Source organism: Oreochromis aureus, linkage group 3 (assembly GCF_013358895.1).
Source record: "Oreochromis aureus strain Israel breed Guangdong linkage group 3, ZZ_aureus, whole genome shotgun sequence".
Taxonomy (NCBI): Eukaryota; Metazoa; Chordata; class Actinopteri; order Cichliformes; family Cichlidae; genus Oreochromis; species Oreochromis aureus.
Window position 1 is genome coordinate 1,687,895 of NC_052944.1, and position 26,413 is coordinate 1,714,307.

The 26,413-nt window shown below is 44.4% G+C and overlaps 1 long non-coding RNA gene across 2 annotated transcripts; it reads left to right on the top strand.

The window, feature by feature from the left end:
- The first annotated feature begins 13,828 nt into the window (after window positions 1–13,828).
- On the top strand, window positions 13,829–16,664 carry LOC120438522. 2 transcript variants are annotated; one of them, XR_005611972.1, is made up of 5 exons: window positions 13,829–13,934; window positions 14,986–15,084; window positions 15,278–15,395; window positions 15,479–15,555; window positions 15,821–16,664. It is a non-coding gene; the product is annotated as an uncharacterized LOC120438522 (long non-coding RNA). The 2 variants fall into 2 exon arrangements; XR_005611973.1 differs by lacking the exons at window positions 13,829–13,934; window positions 14,986–15,084 and adding an exon at window positions 15,149–15,165.
- Window positions 16,665–26,413: the final 9,749 nt, after the last annotated feature.

Sequence of the window (26,413 nt, forward strand, 5' to 3'; positions counted from 1 at the left end):
GTCAAGAAAGTTAGTATATCACCGAGCGTCAGACTTGCACACAGCAAGGCATTGCACCATGCAAACGCAAAATACACGGTAGACAGAGTGTCTTTAAAGACCTTCTCCATACCTGCAGGGGCTAGAATATCAACAAATGACCATTTATTTATGGGTAGGATACCTAAATTTGTCATCATTGCATTCATTGACAATGAAGCATACACTGGCTCCTACCAGCGTAATCCATTTCATTTTGAAAACTGCGATATAGAATTTATGTCTTTATATGCTGATAGTCAGGCTTATCCTGCTAAACCATTCCAGCCAAATTTCCAGAGAAAACACTATACCAGAGAATTTTACCAGCTGATACAAACCACAGGAAGACATTTAAAGGACAGACCCTTGGCCATAACACGTGACGACTTTGGTAACGGCTATACTTTATTCTGTTTCAATCTGGAAGCTGACGAAGGACATTCAGGGAATGTGTCGTTAATTAAAACGGGGAACGTGAGATTGGAAACCCGTTTCAGAAATCCACTACCCCGCACAGTGAACCTCTTGTGCTATTCTGTATTTGATTCAGTCATTGAAATATCTAACATGAGACAGGTGCTCTTGGACTACTATTGAGACAAAAACATTCATGAACACTATAGAACTATCAGCCGTGATCGGCAGCATTATCAATAAAAACACACATTTCCTAGGCGTGTTAGCCTATGATCAGCTAACCACTGGACGGCTTCAAAGACTCCCTGCTATGGCTATTGTAAAAACCCACCCTTCTACAATGCCCGGGGAACATTGGCTTGCTGTTTATATATCGAGAGACAGATACGGTTATTTTTTTGATAGTTTTGGACACTCGTTAGACAGTTTTCCACCAGCGATAAAGATGTTTCTTCTAAAAAACTGTTCCACTATTTTATATTCAGGAAAACAAGTGCAGAACGACTTCTCCATCACATGCGGTCAACATTGTGTATTTTTTTTATATCATATACAAAATGGTGTATCTTATGCCCACCTGCTTAACATGTATGGGTCTGATTTAATTTGTAATGATGCTATGGTGTGTCGATTTGTCAACAACATACAGCCTGTTGCTGTATGCAGTGATTATGTGTGCGTGCAATGCGGATACTGACATGTGCTAATGAGAATAATAAAAACAATATGAGAGCATGATTTAATCGAGTCAATGGTATTTATTATCAAATCTCGGGTATATATATATATATATATTATAAATTCATAACATACTTTGTTTAAACAGTAATAAAAGAAATCAAAGATTAAACAGTAATAAAAGACATAAAAATGTAACAGTAATTTTAAAAAAAGAAAAACATATATTTAACAGTAATAAAAGAAAAAAACATATATCAACAGTAATAAAAGAAAATGAATCAAAACAAAACAATTTAGCAGCCATAAGTGAAAAAAAAACAAACATTACAGTAGAAAAACACCAAACAGCGAATATTTTTAGCAGAAAAAACAATTTCAGGTGTGATAAGAAAAAGCCTGAATTCAAAAATCCAACCACTCTATTGGACCCCCCTTTAATTTATTTTTTTTATTCTTTATTTTTTTTAGTGTACTATGTCGCAGCGGTCCGCCTGGGGTGTTCCTTTTTGGTGTGTGTTTTAAAAAATCAGAGTCTTCAGCCAGTGTGTGATCGGTTTTATACATGGCTATGGTCTTACGTATGCCCGTGTTAGATATGGCTGATAACGGTACGTTTAAATCTGAGACAGCTTTTAAAAACTCTGTCCAGCCGATAGGTCTTGTCCAGAGGAGAAATATTTTACTGCTATTATTTGCTGCTATTTCTATAATCACCATTACCATTTCATGATTGAGAGTGATGTTGCATGCAGATGCATTCAGATGTTCAAATAGATTGGTATTATATTAGTCTTTATTACAGGTCCAAGAAGAACCACTTTAAACTGTGGAGTTGAATCTATAATTTTAAATGTTTTTCAATGCTCCTATATAATAATCTTAAATGTTTCTGTGTAGACTGGAGGGACAGGAAATACACTCTGTGCCAAAATGAGACAGGAAACACTTCTGCAAGGCTTGCAGAAGTGAAACTGAAAGCAGAGTGAGTGCAAGTTAAGAGCGGGGTGTTTTTATGCATTTATGGCGGATTAAGCTTTGAGTAGTTGTGTTAGATTGAAACAGTTGTTTTATACATTTTACATGTAAGTCAAGATCAGTACACACAGGATGGCCTTAGCCTGGTTGCCTAGGTTGAGGTGAACCAAGGTTCAGAGAGCACATGCAAACTCTGCACGCACAGACAGACGAGACATACACACACAGAGTTTCATTTGTGCTGGCCTTCTGTCTAGTGGAAAGGTGAAGGGTGAAACAGAGGGCAGCAGAAGCTGACACATACATACACATATTACATAGACTCATTTAGTAGGTAAGAGTTTGGTCATGTTTTGCTTATGGCTGCGAAGTCGAGGCGTACGTGTTAGTCTGTTCCAGGAAGTACACCAGATGTCCCAGAGATAAGCGACAGCGAAGACAGCTGAGGGGAAGCACCTGCCTTCGACACGAAGATGATGTTCTGTTTAAAACTATGTCAAAGTTAACTGAACGTTTGTGGTTTAGGCTGACGTATGCTGTATTAAATCTGCCTAGCAACAGAAGAGGGGGCGGTACAATTCTCACCTCTATAAAGGCTTTGTTTTGACTTTTGTAAGACAGTTCAATACTGATTGGGTTGTTGAACTCACACATGTGTTCATTAAAATGCCGTCTAATTGCACCCGGCCGGATCTGTGCTTATTTTTGGATTTCCCCTCAATATTTTGAACCTTAACAGTCTCAAACCATCAGAAGGTGTGTGGGTGGTTGTGACGGCTTTAATTAGATCATAAATGTGTGAACCAGGGATGGTGTGTTTATTAACAACAATTTCGCCTTTGTCATTGTAAGAGATCAAGTCTGGTGAACGGCTCACCGCTGATAGAATAAGTTCTGCATTCCTCCTACTCCTTTTAGGTATGTGTGTTAAAACATTCTCCGCAACAAGATCCCTCACCCCTGTATCACCATGAACATGCGATGGGTCCGTCATCTGGGGTTCCACAACCCTGTTAAGTTGTTCAGGTAGTGATAAAGACAATACATTCTTTTCACGGGCACCTTGTCTCAGCAGGGTAAGGTATCTTTGGAGAATATCGCCTTTTTTTTTAGCCTTCTCATACACATCTATGTCAGAATCTTGTAACACTTGTAACATCTCCTTGTCCAACTCGTTCTGAGCCTGTTGTCTGATGCTGCCTGTGTGCTGCTGCTGCTGCTGTTGCTTTATTAAGTCCAACTGGTGTTGGGGTACCAAAAACATCTTTTGCACATGCTCCATTTTCACCTGTTTGCTATCAGACTGGTGATGAAAGGGATTGCAGCCCCTAATAACGGCAGTAAAAACCCTCCAGATTGATTGGTTGTCTTTCTCTTTTTCAAAGTTTTGATCTTTTTGTCTGCAATCAGTCTGATTAGAGATTTTTTCTTTTTTAGCTGTTTGTACTGCTGATTGGTCAGTGGAATGTTACCATGCAATACGTTAAAGGCTATCTCACACAACGCATTGATGAAATCCATGTTTGAATTACTAATAATAACTCTGCGTAGAGTAGGAGGAGCCCTGTATATCATCTCCAACAGAGACAGATTCCTCCGCATGCGTGATGACATCCTTTCACCTCTTCACAGTTTTTTGTTTTGGGATATAAACAACCGGACGGTCTGACAGTAAATTTGTTCTGAGTCTTAAATAGTCCGGGGTCTTAGCTTTATAGTCTATTAAAAGATACCCGTATGTTGTGGATGTGGCATCATTAAACGATTCTATAAAATATTTAGTATTACCAGGAAAGATTTGCCTACCTAAAAGCATAACCTGATATTTATCTCTCGGATTTTTAAACAATATTAGGTAGTTAGTGTTCAAGGAAATAGTTCTACTGGATTTTCCTTGAATAAACAAATTCTGAACTAGATATATACAACTCAAATTCCTATGATGCACATACTTTGTGAACACATTTTGTACTTCTAAATTGTTAGCGGCATCGTTCATTACATCGTCTATAATTAACAAATTGTTCTTTTCTGTAGGCAGAAGGGTGTCATCAGCAAGAGATTCGGGTATACCGTTAACAAAGTTTATGTCTCTTATCTTAAGAAGCTGGTCATATAGTGGCTGCCAGCATGAGTATATATACACAATGTTATCAATGTTGCATGATATAATCCTGGAAGAGTTTTCAATTATGGTTTTAACAAAAAAAGTCTTGCCGCAGTTACTGGGACCGCTAACCACCATGCTGAACGGGTGCTGCAACCGGGCGTCAAACCCCTGTTCTAATTTAAAATCCATAAGGCAGGGTTGTAAAGTCTGGGAGCACACGGCGCTTATTGTAAACAACTTTCGTTCTTCAAATGAAGTTTCTTTTTATCACGTCTGATGCTATCAGACACGGCAACTAAGTGTGCATGTGATGTCTGATTGGTCACAAACTTGTGGACTAAACCTTTCAAGGAGTCGTGGGTGACAACTTTCGAGTTTAATGCATTCAGTGTCACGCCTTTACATTTGACCTGGGTCTTGCCCAACGATGTGTGATACGCATAGCATTTAGGCCCGCCGGAAACAAATTCCGCTATGTAATCCTCTACACCACCCTCTCCACAATCTAATTCACTTGTGAGATCCCCCAGAAATGGTCCTAGAGGAGGCATCCAGTCGCCAGGGCGTGCCGTGAAAATGACACTGTCCGTGTCACAATACAGCACGCGCTGCTGCAAGTTGTCTAGCAAATCATACAGCATGAGTCTGGCGTGTGCAGTAGTCATGGCCCCGACAAAGACATTAACGTCCTTCACACGGGAAGCTCTACCATCAGCGTGGCGCCACTGCACCATTGCAACGTCGTCAGAGATGAAGCAAAACTGACGCACATCGTACTGGTCGCTAAACATTAGCTGGCTAAATCTGGAAGGGTCTGTGATGAACTCAGATGATGCCATGTTTGACCTCATGCTGAAACGCCCCCATAACGAGTTTAGCAACAGCTTGTTACAGTTACGAACAGCTTTATTTACACAAATCTTGGATGGGTCTAGCATTATTCCCTCCTCCTCATAATACTCGTCTATGTACTTCTGCTGTTCGTCAGGTGTCTTCACGTGTTCAGGATACCCCGAGGCCTCCTGTTTTAGTTTTAGAAAGGCTTTCACATAGTCTTTAAACAATGTGTTGGTCTTATTGGGGAAATGCCACACCTCATCAATAGAAAAAACCCTGTATCCTTTCTCAACAGCTTTTTCAAGCTCAAATGAGACCCAAGTGCCTTTCAACACCCGCTCACTGTCACTGTGCCCGCATGCAGTGTGCTGGTTCTGGTCTTCAGCACACATGCTGCAGAGTGGAAACATCAGTTTGCCGTGGCACCTGTAGGGTAGGACGGGGTGAAAAAGACCCTTAGGTGGGAGCACTGTGCATTTAACAAAGCCGAAATAATTTTCTAGCTTGTCAAAGTTGGTGTAAATGACTTGAGGGTGTCCTACAGGATAGTCTTTTTTAGACTGCACTGTGGGATAGAGACTGGTGAAGTCGTAGTAAAATATTTTTTCATCACCTGCAGTCTTGTGGTACAGCTTTAGAGCATTTGTGCGACTGCCAAAAAGGGCGTCTCGGGGATTCAGGCCTTCTGGCTTTCTGTATGTGTGCATGAAAGCCACAACTGTGGGGTCTGTCTGCTTCAAGGTAGCCCATTCACATTCCCACATCACTATTACGCTCAAACTGTGTTGTGATCTCAGTGCATCCACTTTGTCACAAAACATGCGATGCAGCAGTCCATAGGATGCTTTGCTAACAGGATTAACTTCACTCTCGGGGTAGCATTTAACACAGCCGTGGTGAAAACATCCTGCAAATTCATAAGCTGTATTACTTGTGGGGTCAAAACAGTCCACAAAATACGGCCCAACCCTCTGTTCGCCTCCTCTGAGAGCCTGTTTTACCACTGTGTTGGTGGTGTGGGACACGTATTGAAGCCATTCGATAGAGACCTTAGAAAACGTCTTATTCTGCTCAACGTATGCCCCGTCATACGTGAGAGCGAGCGTGTCTCTAGGCAGAAACAGCGTTTTATACACACCCATACTAAATGCAGCCAAGGTGGTATACGTGAATGGATCAACTTGTGTACAACCCACTAGAGTGTCACGATATATGGTACATGCTTTACGCAGGACATCAACATCGTTAACACAGTAACGCCTGAGTTCAGCCTGAAAATCAAAGGGATTCTGTGAGGCAACCTGGTACCATTCCATGAATCGCACCTTATCGCTTTCAGACATGTGCTCATAGCCGTAGAAGGAGGGGTCTGGGTACGGGCCCACATAATGCTCATTATCCCTCGTATTAAACCTGTGTGGGAAATGACCCTTCTGCAGGTCTTGAAAACCTAAAGCAGAGGGTATTTTGGCAAGGCCCATGGGCAAAAAGCTGAACGAATCAATCCACCGCTGGTCATAGTCCCGGTCATGCATCAAAATCACACGGCTGCCGTTCATTATGACACTAGGTGTTATGCTCTGTCTGACAAAGTACTCCAGGAGTATGTAATTATCAAAGCCAGATGCATTATGTGCTATGAAAGTGTACCCACGAAACCTTAATGAAACCTGTAATGCTGCACAAACGCCTCCACACACTTTAATGTATTAAATGTGAACTTATTGCCCTTCAGATCAGACGCACACACAAAGTTAGCCTCGTGTTTACCGTTGTGGTACCTCGTCTCAAAATCATATAAAATGTATTTATCGCTAGGCTTCTGTTTTTCAACAGGCTGTATGAAACACTGATGGTCGGAGTCTCCTGCTAATTTAGGTTCGCGGCAGTGCTCGCATCTAGGCTGCGCACATTTGTGTGGCGATTTCTTGGATTTTCTATATGTGGTGCCGCAGTGCATGCAATGTTTCATATTATCACAGGGAATCATGTTGTGTTTTAATTCAGGTAATTTGTGTTGTAGGTAACAGTGTTGTGATTTGCAGATGCGATTACAGTCACTGCATTTCACTGTGGGGCCCCTGTGATGTTGACAGAGTGTGTAACATGTGTTACATCTATGTTTACAGCTGTGCTGTAATGGTGTATTATATGTACTGTAGCAGAAATTACACACATAGGACGCCCCCCAAAAAGCGGGCGGGTTTAAAATCAGGTGGTAATGTTGATTATGGAGATACATCATCAACGTGTTTGTGTTTGGCTCTTCATGTGTGAAAAAACATTCCAGGCGTTTACGCCCTCCTGTGTGGTAACAGATTACAATCTTAATGTTGAACTGCTTCTCAAATTTACTGACATCAGAGAATGATACTTGCTGTGTGTCGCATAGACCTACTTCAGCATGCATCTGTTTAGCTGTAGCAAGTTTTTCATGCTCAGAGGATGATGAGTTTAATGAATGTGCTATGCATAGGGAGAAGCACAAATTGTTGTGTGTGTTGTTTGGTGTGTATAAATGTCTGCCTTTCTTTGAGAGAATCTCATCATAAGGTATGTGTGCCAGTCTTAAGCGAGCCCCGCCACTACTGTTCTGAGCTACCGTGACAATAAACTCTAATTCATCATCACCGATAGATTCATCATTACTTTGCATAACTTGTGCAATTTGATCGAGAAACAGCTCCGGATCATACCGATCATCAGCGTTTAAAACAGCCTGAACATCTGAAGCCAGTGAGGGGCCACGCAGGACCACGTTTAGAACGCTGCCCTGTTGAGATCCAGCTACAGCTCTGTCTATCACATTGCCTAAGCACTCGCGCACTCGCGCAGGCACTTGTTCTGGGTGATCGAGACTTATACCTCTAAAATCAATGCGCTCACGCAATTCGCGAGCATTAAAATTGGGTATCTCTCTAATGTCTGGCTGAGAGCGCCTGCCAGACCCTGACTGCACAACGGGCTCAATTACTGCAGTATCTGGTTGTGAGAAATTTGCAATGATTGAGGGGGTGTGTGGTGTTGCACCATCAGCAGCGACGCCCGGACACGCATGTGTAACAGAAGTAATAGTAGATGTGGTAACAGACTCAATAGCAGCAGCAGCAGCAACAGCAATACGGTTAGCATCACTAACAACAGAGGCCCAAGCAACAGCGGGTGTACAATCTGCATTATTAACAACAATAGCCCCAGCAGCAATAGCAGGCGTAGGAACAGTCTGACAAGGATGTGTATCAGATGAGGCTGATGCAGGAACACTATTAAGTCTAGCTTTAATATCGTCTAATTTGTTATCTGTTTCTTCAGCCCACTGCATAAAAGTCTCTAAGTCAAAACATCTAACAGGAGTGGAGGTTCCGTTATTATGTTTAAATAATTTATTTGGAGGGTCCATGATCTGGATTTTAAAAGTCAGGGACTTGAAATTTTGCTGCAGATGGTGTCTAATGTACTACACACTTTGTTTATGAATTTGGTAAACTGTTGCTTTTGTATCTGTGCCTCTTGGTGGTATTGTTTGAGGCTAGCTTCAATCAAACATAATTTATCAACTATTGAAGCTATATGACTCTGTTCAGCAGGCTGGGCGTCTGGAACCTTCATGTAAGCATCATACGCCGCAGATATTTGAGAGTAGGGCTGCCACAAAGGATTATTTTGATAGTCGACTAGTCACAGATTATTTTTGCGACTAGTCGACTAATCAGATCATGCATCCATTGGACGTAAAACGTACAGCTTATTGCACCAGCATGCATCTGCTCTTATATAACTATCATTATCTTACAGCTTTAAGTGTTTAAGGTATGTGCTAACTAAAAATAAAGACAAGATGATAGTTTATCAAATTTAATGAGATTTGCAGATTGTTTCGGTGAAGTTTAATAAACTCCTTGCTATCTAAAATATAACGGGACACCGGACACTCGAACATCTCACACTTCTGATAATCAGTTGTCTGCTTGACGTTTATTCAGCCGTGTATAAACTATAACTTTAATCTCAGCCAAACCGATTTACACAGAAACAAATAAAATACTAAATAAAATCTAAGTGACTTATGTTTAACCTGAGTAGTGAAAGACGGCGGTGGGTTTGAAAACGATTTGCTGGGAGTCCGGTGTTCTCACGGGCTCTAGTGAGCCTTGGCCCCGGCTCGCTATCGAGCTGGTGGGTAACAGACGTCTCCGAAAACGTCGGAGCGCTTTTGAAAATATGTGGTGTCTTGATAGACTGAGCAGATATTTGAAGTTTACACAGCTACATTCTCACCTGAAAATATGTTAAACGTTTATTTTGTGACCCAGAAAGAATAATAAGAGTAATATTAAAACTAACTAGCTGTCGCCATTGTTGAAAACTGAGCAGGGCTACGCTATGAATTCTGGGACAGACCTACTTCTTCTTCTTCGGGGTTTAACGGCAGCTGGCATCCTTGCGCATGCAGTGCTGCCATCTTCTGTTTCAGTCCGTTATTACACTCTTAAATCCTACTACTTATTCCTGCGTCTTTGGGATCTTACAAAGCTTCAAACGACTCGTCGACTATTAAATCAGTCGTCGACGATTTTGATAGTCGACCTAATCGTGACTAGTCGACTAATCGTGGCAGCCCTATTTGAGAGTCTGTTATGCAGTCTTTTTCAAAATCTATGTGTGAATCAACGCTATTTCTGGCACATTCTGGGGTGGTGGGTATATGAACTAGTTCGAAATCTGATATACTATACTCAAAAACATCAGAGAAATCGCGAGGCAGCCACTCACTTGGTGTTGTTGCAGGGCCGCTGATGAAGATCGGTTCTGACTCTCCACTGTTGCACGAAGCTCCGGGTTTTTGTTGTTCTGGAAGGTCGATACTCCTTAAACATTCCAAAAACGTTTGGGATCGTACGGTGTCCTGGTCATTATGTGGAGGGGTACTGTTTTGCAGTCTGTGAAGATAGACATGTGTTAAAACATTTATACATGTACCCATTTCAAACAGAATAAGCGTGTCTCCCTCTCTATCTCTTTTATCTAATTTATATATGCCTATGCTTACCTTGTAGTGTGCGTTATTCCGGACGGCCCTGGTTCTCCACACATACGGTTCTCTGTCATGGCTCTGCATGTGTAAAACGGTCGGTTTTAGAACATTTGTAATTGTTTAAACCCCTTTAAAAAAATTTTTTTAAAAAAAATCCCGTTGTATACACACCTGATGTAAGGTTGGGCTCTGTGGTCAGGGCGTCTGAATGTTTTCCTGCTCAGTTTGTTAATCCTGGAACAAATCAAAGAAAAACGTTGTTATTACATAATTTAAAACAATCGCAACTTTAAAACATACATACGTTTAAAAATCGCGTAATTCTGTACACACCTTGTGCCTGTTAGAGAACTAGTTCCAGCTGTAAAAGCGCCCGTTTCTAAAGAAAAGGGTCCTGTGCCGTTCTCCCGAACTCCTAAAAATTAAGCTTTTGTTTTAGGAAAAAAATGTTTAAATATCCTATAATATGTTAACATAACACCTTTAAAAATACAGTAATAGGTTTTGTTTTACTTACCGTTTACGATGTCCATGTTATGAAGAACGATGTTAGTTTTGATGATCTCAAAGAAAATGGTGTGCTCCGCAGCAATCTTGACGGGGTAAATGGCTAAGGGTTTCGGACTCTGAGCTTGTTTTATATAGGATGGGTGTTTCCAAAAAGAAAGGTATGTCTCCAATCAATTTAAATGAGACCCTTTAGGGCTTTTGTCTTCTCAAGGAATTACAAACGAGCCGATACTTCAGACAATAGGCGGGGTCCCCACCGGACTGCTACACCTGCGGGGCTTTTACCTTTTCCTAAGGAATTACAAAAAGAGCTGATACCGGCCACTTTAAACAATAGGTTGGGCCCTTGTTCACATGGTACTCTCAACAACTAAGTGATACACCTATCTTTTGTCTTCCTAAGGAATCCCAACAATTAAATGATACCCGCAGTGGGCTTTTGCAATCCTCAACAATTAACCGGCTGTTGAAAAGACGGAGCGGGTCTGTGCAACGTGTTTTAGAAGTATCACTGCAGCGTTTATTTTCTAAAGGGCTGAATGTTATTTGCGACCATCTGTTGTGTTAAAAACTACTCTGAAACCATGAAACCCCTTACGGAAGAAATTCCCGTTTGATCCGTTTTTAAAATAACATGCTTGCATCGCTGCATGCTGTGACATAAGAATCACAAAATGAGTGTGATTAAAACACGATTAGTTTGAAAAGAGCGATACTGGCTGCTTTGGGAGAAAAGGTGACATCGTGTGCAACGTGTTTTAGAAGTAGCCCAATAGCTTTTATTTTCTAAAGGGGCTGAATGTTATTTGTGGCCATTTACTGTGTTGCAAAAACTAGCTGGCTCTGTCTCCCTCTTAGTTCAACATTCCGAAATCCCGATTTTTAAATAAAATGATCGCATCAACCCGTGAAAGAAACCCCAGTACATGCATAAAAACTAGTTAGATTAAAACTAGTGGTTTGATTAAATGAAACGCTTGTGAACAGGCTGACATTGTCCATTCAGAAGAAATTCCCGTTTATGCCGTTTTTAAAATAAAATGGTTGCATCGCTGCATGACGAGAAATCAGAATCACAAATTAGTGTGATTAAAACACTATTACCAACACTTTTGACTAGATGTAAAAAAAAAGCATTCGGGCTTTGTTAAGGAGCACTGTGAAGCAAAACAGCTACCACCCCTACATGCCAAAAACAAAGAATTGCTCTTAAGGACACATATGTCTGCATAAATGAATGTTGAGACACGCCAAAGTGACAAAAAATAGTTTAATTAAAAAACCCTATGGTTTGTTTAAATTAAGTTAAAAACACATGAACTCATATAACCTCTCTGACACCCTGTGTGTTTCCACACATGAACTCGCATAACCCCAGGACCTGAACGCGCATGCGCACACGCACGAAACCGGTCAAACCGGTTGTCAAACTGGTTTGGTTGGCCGCCATCTTGGATTGCTGCCATCTTATTACTACTGCTGCGATTCCATCACAAATAAAAGGGAACAACTTTATAGTTCACCACAGCTGAAATCACTGGAACCTCATCGATGGTTAACAGGCGAGGTACCTGGAAAAGACTACAAAATAAATGAAGCTGTATTTTAATTACTGAGTTACAGTAATCCTTTCAAACCCCAAATTTAATTTCCTGCTGTTTGTTTTGCTTTATTGCTATTCATAGAGCAAAAACATCACTGATCCTAATGCTGTTCCCATATCAAACACACATTTTATCATCCACGTTAGACAGATGCAATGTTTTTATAGACACAGCTATTGTTCATACATGCTTTAGTCTTTAATGGATTTGTTACTGTGCTGATGCACTTGAATCTTAAAAGGTTTTATACTGTTGTCAGTCACAACTCCAGATCGCTAACTTTCATGCGTAATGACCAGCATTGCTTTAATTTTAAAAAAAAAAAAAATAGCCGTAAAAAATTAAAAAATATTTATCAAAGATATAAAAAAAAGTGAAATTGTCAAAGACGAACTTTCAGTCTTGAGTCACATTTTGTATCCAAATTTTCCATGAAAACACAACTGAAGGATTTAAGAATGTTCTGTGATGGTAACTGTGGAAGTTATTGGACTATATTGTTTTTTAAATCTGTTTTTATGAAAATGTGAAACGTTTATGAGCACAAAATGTGGCTTCAGTTTGCTGTTCTTGGCTGACAGGAGTCACCCAGAGTGTGGTCTTCGGTTGATAGAAACCTTCTGCCTCCAGATCTGCTTTGTTGTATTTTCATCATTTGTCTTCTGTGTACTTTGGTTTTATATAGTGGTTATTTGAGTTACTGTTATTATCCTGTTAGCTCAATATATTCTTTCCTTTTGTAACGTTTGACATCAACCAGCTATATTCTCATAGAGAAAATCACATAGAAAATCAGCCAATCAATGAAAATGAAAACAGTGTGTTTGAGTGCTTTAGAGAGTAAAATTCTTACATTGATAGCACTACATTATTAATTAATCATGGATTACATATTTTCAAAAATGTAACATAATTAGCAGTTTAAGTTGACCTCTCTTCATTATTCAGTGTTTTTTACAAGATTATAGAGCGTGCCCTGCATGATGTTGGCTGCAAGTTGGATTTGGGCAGTAAGGTATACATACTGAACCACTACACTGCCGGTGTCATCCTGACGGGAAAAGAGAAATGATGAGGAGGCACTCTTTGTCAAAGCTAATAAATACATATACATATTGCAATATAAATATATTTGTATTTTACATTGTATTAATGCTAAAACAAATACAATATTATGGAAAAATGAGGGTTTTGTTTTTCAAATTATGTCCTGTAAGTGCCATAAAATTTCATCCCTGGAAACATTTTTTACTTTCTGAGACATCTGGATTCATCAAACCCAGATTTGTGGTGTCTGTGATGTCCCACTATGAAGTCCTGCACCTCAAATACCAGTATACTGGAATACTAATGGTTTCCTATCAGTTTCCATTAAAAACTGAAATTTAAGGTGTTCGACTGTAGTAAATCGTGTGTGGACAAATAAGATAATAGCAAATGGAATCTGTAAATCAGCTTGACTTATTATAACAGGGATTGATGGGGATTGATGTAATAATATCTTTATAACTGCTTTTCCTGGGCTCATTTTAAAAATCAGCTGTAATAACTGATCAAACAAGTTATAGTCAAACCTCTCAAGCATGATAAAAGACATATTTTTATCTGTAATTACTGGCCAGAGAATTAATTATATGATCTTTTCGGTTACAGTACCTAAGTAAAGCAGACAGCTGTCTTTACCTTGTTGATCCAGCAACACAAGAGAGCTTGAAGAATCCAAAGTGGCAGCACAAAAATCCAGGTAAATTCTATTTTTCAAAAATTAAAGTGAATATATTATCATTTACTTTTATAGTGCTGCAGTGTTTTCCACATTTGTAGGCCAGGCCTTATCGGTGGGCTGGGATGGTAATGTGCCTCAGTAATTACATTTTAGCATGAAAAAGTACAAGTTGGTTGTTAGTTTATTATTTGACTTAATATTGTGTTAAATGACAGTATTAAGTAAACTGTATGTGTCCCAATGGCAGATCCAGGGTCAGTCATTGGCATTAAGAACTTGCTTTAGCAGTTTAGATCCAGCAGCTGATGTTTGTAATGTGTTGGTTGATTTTTGGTTTTTTCTTTCATTATATATGACTTTCCCTGTTTTCCATCCATCCATTTGCTTCCGCTTATCCTTTTCAGGGTCGCGGGGGGCGCTGGAGCCTATCCCAGCTGTCATAGGGCGAGAGGCGGGGTACACCCTGGACAGGTCGCCAGTCTGTCGCAGGGCCAACACACAGGGACAGACAATCATTCACACTCACATTCACTCGCACATTCACACCTAGTGACAATTTCGATTATCCAATTAACCTATCCCCACAAGCTGCATGTCTTTGGACGGTGGGAGGAAGCCGGAGTACCCGGAGGGAACCCACGCAAACTTTCCCTGTTTTTTCAGTTGAATTAAACTTTTTGATTCTGTGTGTTTTTTGGTGGTGCAGCCCTATTGGCTCTGGGACTGTGTAAATTATAGTGAACTGTGATTACTATAGACGCTTTAATACAGTACTCAGAGCCAGTGCTGTTGTAGTTTTTGTCTAAGTGATATCTCTCGACCGTCTTTGTTTCCCACAAATAAAGAATGTGGCATTAAATTAAGCCACATGTTATTCCAAAATGTTTTAGAGTATTTTTCAAATTCTGTGTGCTGACATTGAACATTCAAAATAAGGTAATGACCTGCCTGCCTGCCAGCGTGCCGAGCGGGTTCATTTTGTGTTCTAGTTCAGAACAGTTTTCTGTTTGCCGTCCAGCATTAAAGCTGTACTTAAGTTCACCTTTTGTTTCCGTGACTCTCATTTTAGGTCCTTTTCCTGCCTGCACACGGCCCTCACATGACAGTATGACCCTTGCACAGGGAGTTCTTCAACATGAGGCGTACTGCAGTCAACAAGACTGACTGGGTGGGTATCAAGGTAAAAGCAGGAGTTTTGAAACAGCCAGTACAGAAGGACACAAATAGCTGCGATGTGATTGTCATCTTGGTAAAGTAACAAAGACAAATAATGTTTGTGCTGATGGTGCATTATAAAATTGAGTCTGCTATAGAAAAGCAATATGACTAAATTATTTTTGAATATTTTGCTATTTCCATAGATGGCAAAGGCGTTCATGGAGTCCTTTCCCAAAATACCAGACATGACATTTGAAACAACAATTAAAGCAATGGTACAGCAGCGTGAAGCAACTGCTTTACATATACTGGGAGCCTCAGGTTTGTGAAGTGTTATAGCACAAAGAAATCACTTGTATTTAAATATTCATTGTCAATCACTAATTTTACTATATTTGTAATAGTGTTGGAGGCAGAAAACAATTGGGCCATGTGTTCAACTCCAAAACCACCTTTTCCAGGGCCTTCAATCACCAAATGGGTGAGACAGATTTGTAATTGGGGATATTATTTAACAAAATCTATTGTGTACAGTTGCTTTTGTTATTTGGTTTTTGTTTTGAGGAAGAGGGGAAATATAGCCTTAACTTGCATGTAATTTATTTTGGCTTGGTGTGTTAGTTATTTTGAATATTTGATAAGGAAAAAATATGCAATACATACTAATGGCAGATTAATAAAGATATTCATGTTAAATCACGTGATTAAAGAATTTATTTTATTTTTGGTTTGTTGAACATTCCCAGATCCAGTGTGACAGCTGTTCAAGGTGGTTTCACACACAGTGCCTGCAGATGAACACTGAGCTGTTTCAGAAGGCAGAGGCTGCAGAATGGGAGCGCGCTCTCTGTGAAAAAGAAATACTTTATTTATTTTGTAAAATGTATATAAGGTTGAATAATGTCATGTAAATTCTTATTTGTACTGATAGAAACTAAGGAACAGATGTAAATTGTTCTTATACATTTTGTATGTGTACATATGCAGGTTATGTATTTCAGAAATGTAAGTAGAGCTCGTTCGTTTAGATTTTGTTTTGCATTCTTTTTCATTTTAATACCTTTTGTAGAAAAAATGACACTAAATTTAGAAAATAATGTGATTCTGGCAGTTTGGGTTTGTGACCCTTTTTGCATTGGTTTTGGTATTTGTTGATTCAGATTACTATTGATCAATGTATGTAATTCTTGTTTTTGCTGTTATTAGTTAGTAGTTTTAATTTGGCGATACTTTGTTACGTTCTTCTAATTCTCCCTGACAGCTCATAGTTGCTCAGTCTTTACTGCTTTGTTTACATGGATCCTTTCGTGTCACCATCACGTTCCAATCGCCCTTGTTTGTTAGTGTGAGGTATACGTTCGTCATGTTTCCTGTTTGAAGAGTCTGTTTCCTTTCTCATGTTCAAGTCTTGGGTGTAGCCCTTCATATTTTATCTCATACTGCTGGTCGCCATCATGTTCAGGTCTGTAGTAGTGTTGTCATAGTCACAGTAATATTCATAGCAGTCGTAGTTTAGTCTCGCCCATTTCAGGATTAATTACAGTTATTGTATGTTCAAGTTTCTTCCATCAGCCACAATAAAGGGCTCTCTTTGAGTGCATCACAGTTTTGTTGTCCTCTGTGTCCTGCTTTTAAATTACATCATCTCACCCGCTGTATAGTAAGTAAAACATATTCCATAAACTCTTTGTTGTGGACGTCGGTCCGAGGTCAGCGGTCAGGACCGGTGGAGTGACCGCAGGCCTGGTTGTTCCTGCTGAATCCCGTCCTCGTGCTCAGAGTGTTTCCAGGACCGAGCCTTTGATATGTGAAAGCAGAAACTCGGCCTGCGTCCCCACACCACGCAACAAGCAGCAGCGTGGCACCCACACATTAAATACATTCATTCCCATCTTCAATAAGCATGAAGCAATAATCCTGAGGACAAAGAAACTCCGGAGGACTGATGAGTGCAAATATAAATGAATGCAAAAAGCATGAATTTTAAAGGTGGGCAAACTTTCTGCAGACTTTGGGAGAAGTAGGTTTGGTGATCAGGCAGGCGTGCAGTCCTAACAAAGCTGTCTGCATGGTGCTGCTGAGAGCGGAGGAACTCCTCGCTGAGTCCATATGAGTTTGTTTGAACTGTCGGCCGCTTCGCTCTCACCTTGACTCACGCTGTGAGCTGCAGATTGAGTTTTCACTCTCCGGCTCCTTTCTGCCTGGCGGATCAAGGCCCCCGACGTTCCTCCCATCGATCGCTTCCTCCCGCGTTCAGAGCGGCGGAAGAATTTATCCAAAACATATTAGTAGAGTTTCCAACCGTCCCGTAAAAAACGGAATCGTCTTGTATTCAGAGAAAATATTACGCGTTTCGTGTTGAGCTGAAAAGGAACAGTTTGTCCCGGACTTCAGCTACAATGGAAAAAGACACAAAGCTGGATTTATTCTGTGTCTTTGCTGCACAGCTGCCTCTTCTTCTCTCCCCCTCCCCCTCCTGTTTCTACTTCAATCATTAAACTGATCAATGATCAGCTGATCGGCTTTTCTCTCTTGTTTGTTTATCGCCCACTTTGCGCCAGAAAGAGGAAACCAGCGGATGTCGCGCTAAACAACAGCAGCACGTTTGATCAGCTGTTGTTAGAATGTATTTAATATTAATTTCTAGTATCAGCTGACGTTTGCTGGAGCCACAGCTGTAAAGCTGCTGGTCATGATGTCGGTTTGGATATGTGGTGAGAGGCGTTAACAGGGAGAGGGGGGCACAAAGAAACACTTTTCTTTCTCATTCTCATTTAAAATGTCTCGCTTTTAAAAAATAATTACCTGAATCTTACAACAAACGATTGATAGATTGATACATATTGTCAGGAGTTTTCCTGTATTGCAACTCAGGTCGCAATAAAAACGCCCAGACAGGTTTAACGTGTACACGGGTGAGACTCAGGGAGACTCGCACCCTGCAGTAAAAAGAAACAGTCTTTATTCAGAGAGCACATACAGGAAGAGAGAAAATAGAACTGCAGGCTTCCTGTGTAACTTCCCCATTTAGGAGTCTGCACAGAGTTGCAGAGTTTAAGCTGAATACTGAAAAGAGCAAACACATTTAGATAAAGAAACGTACTTTTAAGCATAACATAATAAAAATCCCAAAATCCTAAAAAAATCTCTTAACATTCCCTCCTGTTGTACATATGTATATGTACAGTTCATAGCTTATTGTATCAGTCTATGGCCACTTGTAAACATTTCAATACCATTCAAACATGGTATGACACATGAAGTGAAAAGACACAATAACAGTATTATAACACCAACAAAAACAAGTCCTTTAATCAGCAGGGACTTCCAAGAGCCGCTTAAAAGCCACGTAAGCCAGTCTTCTGTGTTTGCGGCATAGTCTCGTTGTTGTGCATCCCGAAGTTGTCTGAGTGTTTTCAGAGCATCAGTCATGTTCGGTGAGTGCACATTATCTGGAATGTATGTGCAACATGTGTTGCTAAAGAGAATTCTCCTTTCTCGGCGAGAATCATGTCCAATGCTACCCTGTGTTGCATTACTGCAATGCACAGAGCGTCAATCTCCTGATCCCATTCGTCGTTGAATTTACATGAAGCATTCAGAACCTTTTGTCTTTCAGTCCAAAGTTTCCTCTGGGACATCGGAACCCCATATGGAATCATGCTGCTTGAGGTCTGGGGTGCTTCGTCTTTTCCTTGTTGTTGACGTTGATGTTGACGTGGCGTCCATGGTTATCTTGAAAGTGTGGTCAGATATGAAAATGGGAGCGCACTGACCTGTCCAATTCCCAGGAAGGATATCCCAGGCAATCCCTTGCACCCAGAAGGTGCCATTTGAGATGTTGCTGCTCTTCACAGGCCCTCCAGGAGCGTGTGTCTGTACTGCTTTGCAGTTGGTGGTGGTGTTACCCATTGGCGTGGATCCGTTCTCTTGGCGGTAGCATAGGCTGTGGCTCAAATTCCCATTGTTTCCAAGAAAGACTGGGAATGATTTAGCCTTACTTCTGTGCTTCACTTTCAGGTCAACCCAGAACCATTCGTCACATGTGCCATTTCGTAGTCCTATCTGGGGAGGTTCCTCATGGTTGACCACGATTCCCTGGAATTGATACCCACGGCTGGCGTAGCTTGCGGCACACTTTGCCTGAATTATGTCCATTCTCTTCGCATACAAGGTGGCGTACTGTGTCGTTGGGGGCATATAGGAGCAAACATAGCAGTCTTTTCTGGGTGTGCTGTCATGTATATATCGATACCATGCGTTGTTCATCCATGGGTGAATGTGGTCTTGTGTCATGTCACGAAGATGTGAGTTGTCATGTGTCCATCTTGTCTGCAGGTGGGGTTGTTCATCTTTTTTTCTTTCGGGTGAGTGTTAATAAACTCACCAGGAGTGCAACATTAGCCACTAGGAGGACGAGTGTCTTCATGATGACCAGACACACCTGTGACCTGTGATGAGTAGACTACTGGCAAGAAGAAGAAGGCGGGGTATACCCGATCAGCCCTCCCTCCACCAATAGATCACCAGGAGTTAGGGGTGTCGGCGTCTAAACGTTTAGGTTGTCACTCACTTTTTTGCAGTGGCTTTGATGAATCCAGGACAGTCTTTCTGCTATTTTGCAGGCAGCAGGTGTGATAAGTAGCACTTGATAAGGACCTTCCCACCTTGGTGAACTCCAATTTTTCCTTTGGAGTACTTTGATCAGGATCCAATCACCTGGTTTTTACTAGGCCACATTTTACCACATTTTTACTAGGCCTATACGCTCAGGCCATGGTCTCCCTGTTTCTTCCATGCAGTTTCTCAGTCTCTGTTTTATTGTGCCGTTAGTTCTTTCCACGAGTCCGGCACTTTGCGGTCCACAGGTGTTTGATGCTAAATCCTAGTGCTTCAGAGACCTTACTGATTACTTATCACGTCTATGATCACTAGAGCGTATTCTGAGCCTTGGCATTCATTTAGCTCAATAAAACCCATGTGGATTGTATGAAAAGGATGAGGTGGTGTGCATTATGTGCATCATGTGCATTATGTTTTTGGCAAATCATGCATGTTCCGACACATTTCCGAAATTTTATCTACCACTCCTACCCCCCCTCCTGTTGACAATAATGCTGCTGATATGTGTAGGGACTTTGGTAGTATTGGTTTGCTATTACAGGTCATCAAATCATTTTCTGGCTGTGCTCCACCTTTTAACCACTTCTTTTGTTCTCTAGTTGGTGCGGCTTTGTCACGGTTTGCGGGTGCAAGCCGTGTGGGAATTAATTAGGACCAGGCAGCGGCAGCTCAAGTGCAAGTGGGAATTTATTAACAGTAAGGCAAATAAACAGAAATGACGAGTGACACTAACAGGTAAACCTAAACTGGGAAAAACTAACAAAGCAAACCAGAAAGCGAAGAGGCAGGGAGGTCCGAGGAAACACGCATGGAGAGGCGCAGGGAGATCGAGGGAAACAACACAGACCGTCACAATAAAACAGGAACTACACATACAAGGACACACATGGGCCGAACAGAGAAAACACTAAACAGAAGAAGAACAGAACAAAAATCACACTAAATAGAAAAACACAAAACGCTGGGTCAAACGGACCCAGGATCATGACAGTACCCCCCCCCTCAAAGGCTGGCCCCAGACAGCCCAACAAGAAAACAAAAACAGCCAGAAAAACAGAAAACCCGACCAGGGCGGGCGGTGGGGGCCCAGGACGGAGGGCTCGGGGCAAAACAAAACCAGTGCACAAGAGGGACAAAAACCACAACACGAGCCACCACCAAAAAAACAACAACAAAAAGACGCACACTGGAGCCCCAAAAACAGAGTCCAAAACAGAAGAGTTCAGGGGGCCGGCCAGGGGGCCGACCGCACAGAAGTCCCAACAGTTCCGGGGGCCGACCGTGCGGAAGGCCACGGTGGCGATGTGGACCCAGGTCAGGGGACCGGCCCGGGGGCCGACAACCCAGGAGCCCGGACAGTTCAGGGGGCCGACCGTGAGGACGGCAGCGGCGCCGACGTGGGCACAGTTCAGGGGGTCGGCCGTGAGGACGGCAGCGGCGCCGACGTGGGCACAGTTCAGGGGGTCGGCCGTGAGGACGGCAGCGGCGCCGACGTGGGCACAGTTCAGGGGGCCGGCCGTGCGGGAGGCAACGGCGGTGACTCAGGCGAAGGCGGTCCGGGGGCCGCCCACGACGGCGATGTCGCCTGGCCAGTGGCCTGGAAAGCGGCCAGTCAGCTGCAGACCCCGACGGGATAGGACCAGGCGACGCTGAAGACTCGGAGACTGGACCAGGCGACGCTGAAGAGTCGGAGGCTGGACCTGGCGAGGGTGAAGACTCGGAGGCTGCTGTTGGCGTGGCTGATGAGGCCCCAGGTGACGGCGTGGAAGCCGGAGACGATGAGGCCGCAGGTGACGGCGTGGAAGCCGGAGACGAAGAGGCCGCAGGTGACGGCGTGGAAGCCGGAGACAAAGAGGCCGCAGGTGACGGCGTGGAAGCCGGAGACGAAGAGGCCGCAGGTGACGGCGTGGAAGCCGGAGACGAAGAGGCCGCAGGTGACGGCGTGGAAGCCGGAGACGAAGAGGCCGCAGGTGACGGCGTGGAAGCCGGAGACGGAGGCGCTGCAGCTGGCGTGGATGGTGAAGCTGCAGCTGGCAGCGGCGTGGAAGCCGGAGACGGAGGCGCTGCAGCTGGCGTGGATGGTGAAGCTGCAGCTGGCAGCGGCGTGGAAGCTGGAGACGCTGCAGCTGGTGGCGGCGTGGAAGCCGGAGACGGAGGCGCTGCAGGCGGCGGCGGCGTGGAAGCCGGAGACGGAGGCGCTGCAGGCGGCGGCGTAGAAGCCGGAGGCGGTGGCGCTGCAGCTGGCGTGAATGAAGAGGCTGCAGCTGGCGTGGAAGCCGGAGACGGAGGCGCTGCAGCTGGCGGCGGCGTGGATGCCGGAGACGGAAGCGCTGCAGCTGGCGGCGGCGTGGAAGCCGGAGACGGAAGCGCTGCAGCTGGCGGCGGCGTGGAAGCTGGAGACGGAGGCGCTGCAGCTGGCGTGAATGAAGAGGCTGCAGCTGGCGTGAATGAAGAGGCTGCAGCTGGCGTGAATTAAGAGGCTGCAGCTGGCGTGGAAGCCGGAGACGGAGGCGCTGCAGCTGGCGGCGGCGTGGAAGCTGGAGGCGCTACAGCTGGCGGCGGCGTGGAAGCCGGAGGCGCTGCAGCTGGCGGCGGCGTGGAAGCCGGAGACGGAGGCGCTGCAGGCGGCGGCGTAGAAGCCGGAGACGGAGGCGCTGCAGCTGGTGTGAATGAAGAGGCTGCAGCTGGCGTGGAAGCCGGAGACGGAGGCGCTGCAGCTGGCGGCGGCGTGGATGCGGAGACGGAAGCGCTGCAGCTGGCGGCGGCGTGGAAGCCGAGAGCAGGCGCCGCAGCTGGCGGCGGCGTGGAAGCCGGAGACGGAGGCGCCGCAGCTGGCGGCGGCGTGGAAGCCGGAGGCGCTGCAGCTGGCGGCGTGGAAGCCGGAGACGGAGGCGCTGCAGGCGGCGGCGGCGTGGAAGCCGGAGACGGAGGCGCTGCAGGCGGCGGCGTAGAAGCCGGAGGCGGCGTAGAAGCCGGAGGCGGTGGCGCTGCAGCTGGCGTGAATGAAGAGGCTGCAGCTGGCGTGGAAGCCGGAGACGGAGGCGCTGCAGCTGGTGGCGGCGTGGATGCCGGAGACGGAAGCGCTGCAGCTGGCGGCGGCGTGGAAGCCGGAGACGGAAGCGCTGCAGCTGGCGGCGGCGTGGAAGCCGGAGACGGAGGCGCTGCAGGCTGGACGGATCCCTTGGACCCTCCAGCGACGACAGGAAGCAAAGGCCGGACGGATCCCTTGGACCCTCCAGCGGAGACACGAGGCAAAGGCCGGAGCGGTCCTTCGGACCCTCCAGCGGAGACACGAGGCAAAGAGTCCACTAGCCGACATAAAGGCAGCTGGCAATGCACTGAGCACTGGCTTTGCCCAGGCAATGCTAACACGGAGGAGTTCTCTGAGGGCTGCTTAATCTTCAGGGGTCCAGTAATAGCTGGGGGGTGAAACCTAACTTCTGGGGAGGCCCTGGAGTGCATTACTTCGCCTGAAGCAGCTAAAGCACAAGAATCTCCCTGGGAGGAACTTAGACTTTCTCCCTGCATGAAGTGAGTGTGTGAGACTGGTGACGGAATGAGCGACGGAGCTACGGGGGACACTGGAGCTACGGGGGACACTGGGGCCTGAACTACAGGCGGCACAGGGGCCTGAGCTACAGGCGGCACAGGGGCCTGAGCTACAGGCGGCACAGGGGCCTGAGCTACAGGCGGGACAGGGGCCTGAGCTGCGGGTGAAACTGGGAGCACTGGGGCCTGAGCTGCGGGTGAAACTGGGAGCACTGGGGCCTGAGCTGCGGGTGAAACTGGGAGCACTGGGGCCTGAGCTGCGGGTGAAACTGGGAGCACTGGAGACTGAGCAGCTAAGTGATCTACTGGAGACTGAGCAGCTAAGTGAGCTACTGGAGACTGAACAGCTAAGTTCAGTCTCCAGTACATCCGGACTAAGTGGGCAGCTAAGTGAGCCACTGGAGGCTGGGCAGCTACTGGAGGCTGGGGAGGAGTGGCGGAGCGAGGCTGGGATGAGGAGGTGGGAAGTTTGTGTAGCTCCGAACGTGGAAGTCCCAAAAACAAAGCAAAGGATTGTAGCGGAGTAAGCCCAGTGTCCTCCACCACATAATCCTTCCTTCGCCGCTGCTTGCTCCTCCTGCAGGGCCTGGCTTCTGAAAGCGGCGGTGGAGTGACACCAGGAAACTGAGCTGAGAGCGGCCGCTGAGCAGGCGAAGAGCTGCTCTCATAATCATCCGCCGCACAGAAGACAGCCCCAGAACAAACAGTCACACAGTCCGAAAAAGAGCCCTCACTCACCACAACCGGCGAATTAAAAGTCCGGATGTCCGGCTGTGGGGTGGCGCGCCGGTGGCGCGATCGACATTTCCTCCCAGCCGACGGCTCCGACGGGCCAGGCAAGACCACATTCGGCGAGTCGGGTGGCGAGGCAGGAGTGGCAGAGAGCAGGTGAGGTGTGCGCTGAAGGAAGGCCTGAATGGTCGGAGAGAGCGAGCCAAACAGCCACGGAAGACCGGAGAAGAGCCGCTGTAGGCGTGTCTCCACAGCGCGACGAAGCTCCTCCGGGGGATGTTCCAACGACCGGCTGAGAAGGTTCTCAACGGAGAAAATGATGTCATCCCTTAGCTCCTCCGAAGGGTCGCAAGCTGCTGGGTCCATGTTGGCTGGTTCGTGCTGTCACGGTTTGCGGGTGCAAGCCGTGTGGGAATTAATTAGGACCAGGCAGCGGCAGCTCAAGTGCAAGTGGGAATTTATTAACAGTAAGGCAAATAAACAGAAATGACGAGTGACACTAACAGGTAAACCTAAACTGGGAAAAACTAACAAAGCAAACCAGAAACGAAGAGGCAGGGAGGTCCGAGGAAACACGCATGGAGAGACGCAGGGAGATCGAGGGGAAACAACACAGACCGTCACAATAAAACAGGAACTACACATACAAGGACACACACGGGCCGAACAGAGAAAACACTAAACAGAAGAAGAACAGAACAAAAATCACACTAAATAGAAAAACACAAAACACTGGGTCAAACGGACCCAGGATCATGACAGGCTTTCTGTTCGTTTATAAGCACATCAAGTGGTATTTGCATTGAGGAGTCAGACATTAATGTGTCTATAGTTTGTTGTGCTGCTGCTTTTGCTTCTAAAATTGTGTCTACTGTGGTTACCGCATAACCTACACAGTTCCGCCCAAGGCTACTTTTGGACGCTGAACCGTCTACAAAGATGTTAACGACACCAGCCTGTGGGGTGCTGTGAAGGTCAGCGCGTGATACAGCATACAGCAATTCTGATGTGTGACAGTGTAAGCTCATAGCTCACAGCTCTAAAACTAGGCATCAGCAAATCATATGCCCAAACCATTATGTGTCACTGTTATCCACAAGTATGATCACAAATTTGTTTTCCAAACTCACTAAGCAAACAAACAAAAATAAAACAAATTGCCTATGGCCTAAGGCTTTGCGTTCATATTAATTGCGTGTAAGCTGCTTTCTTCATTGCAAGTGTTTATTGCCATAAGGTTTAATTCATGCATCATATCACTGAGTTCTAAGTTCAAATGATCTCTTCTGACCCTTTCCAAAAATAATTTCACATTGTGGAGAATAGAAATATTTTCCTGCTATTATTTGCTGCTATTTTTATAATCATCAGTAACATTTCAGTATTAATAGTGATGTTGCATTTAGATGCATTCAGATGTTCAAATATATTGGTATCATATTAGTCTTTATTACAGGTCCAAGAAGAACCACTTTAAACTATAATTTTAAATGTTTTAATGCTTCTATGATCTCAGTGTTTCTGTGTAGAGGGCAGAGACAGGAAGTTATAGGCTTTTGAAGTTGCAGGCTTTTGCAGAAGTGTAACGGGTGAGATGTGAGAGCATTTAAGGGCGAGACACACATACAGACACAAATAGTGAGAGGTCATGACATGTACACAGTACACAGCACGCACGCGCCCCCGCATGTGCACACACACACAGATAGACTCATTTAGGTAAGAGTTTATAACTGCAAAGTTGTGCCTGTATGAGTGACATTTTGTGCAGAGCGTGGACCTGATGTTCCAGGAAGATAAGCCTGGGCAGGATGGAGACAGGAAGCACCTGGCGTTGACCCGAAGAAGATGTTCTGTTTTAGACTATGTTAAGAGTCATTGTGGTTTTGGAGTGACGTATGCTGTATTAAATCTGCCTACCAACAGAAAAGGGGGCTGTACTATCTTAACCCTATAAAACTGTTGTCTGAATATGGTAAAGACAGTTCAATACTGATTGGGTTGTTGAACTCACACATGTGTTCATTAAAATACTGTCTAATTGCACACTGGACCGGATCTGTGGTTATTTATGGATTCCTCTCTCAACAATGAACCTTAACATTTGGGGGCTCGTTCCGGTGAGAGAGAGGGAATGGTGTAGACGGAGAGATCCGGGGTCCGTGGTAATTGGACGGGCAGACGGTAATCAGTGGTGAAAGTGAGCAGGCATTCCCCGGGGCATTTAAAGGTAAGACACTGCCTGTTGAAATATATTTCCAAAAGGTGTCACATTGGGCATGTCAAATTAAAAGCCTGGTCACTGTAATTACTGGTGAATGTCTGTTTTGAGTTTGATGGGAATTTCATGAGCATGCTGGTTGAAGTAATGATAAGTGATAAGTAAAAGTACTGGGTTCAAGTCCCAAAGAAAAGGAAAAGAGTTAAAGTGAGTT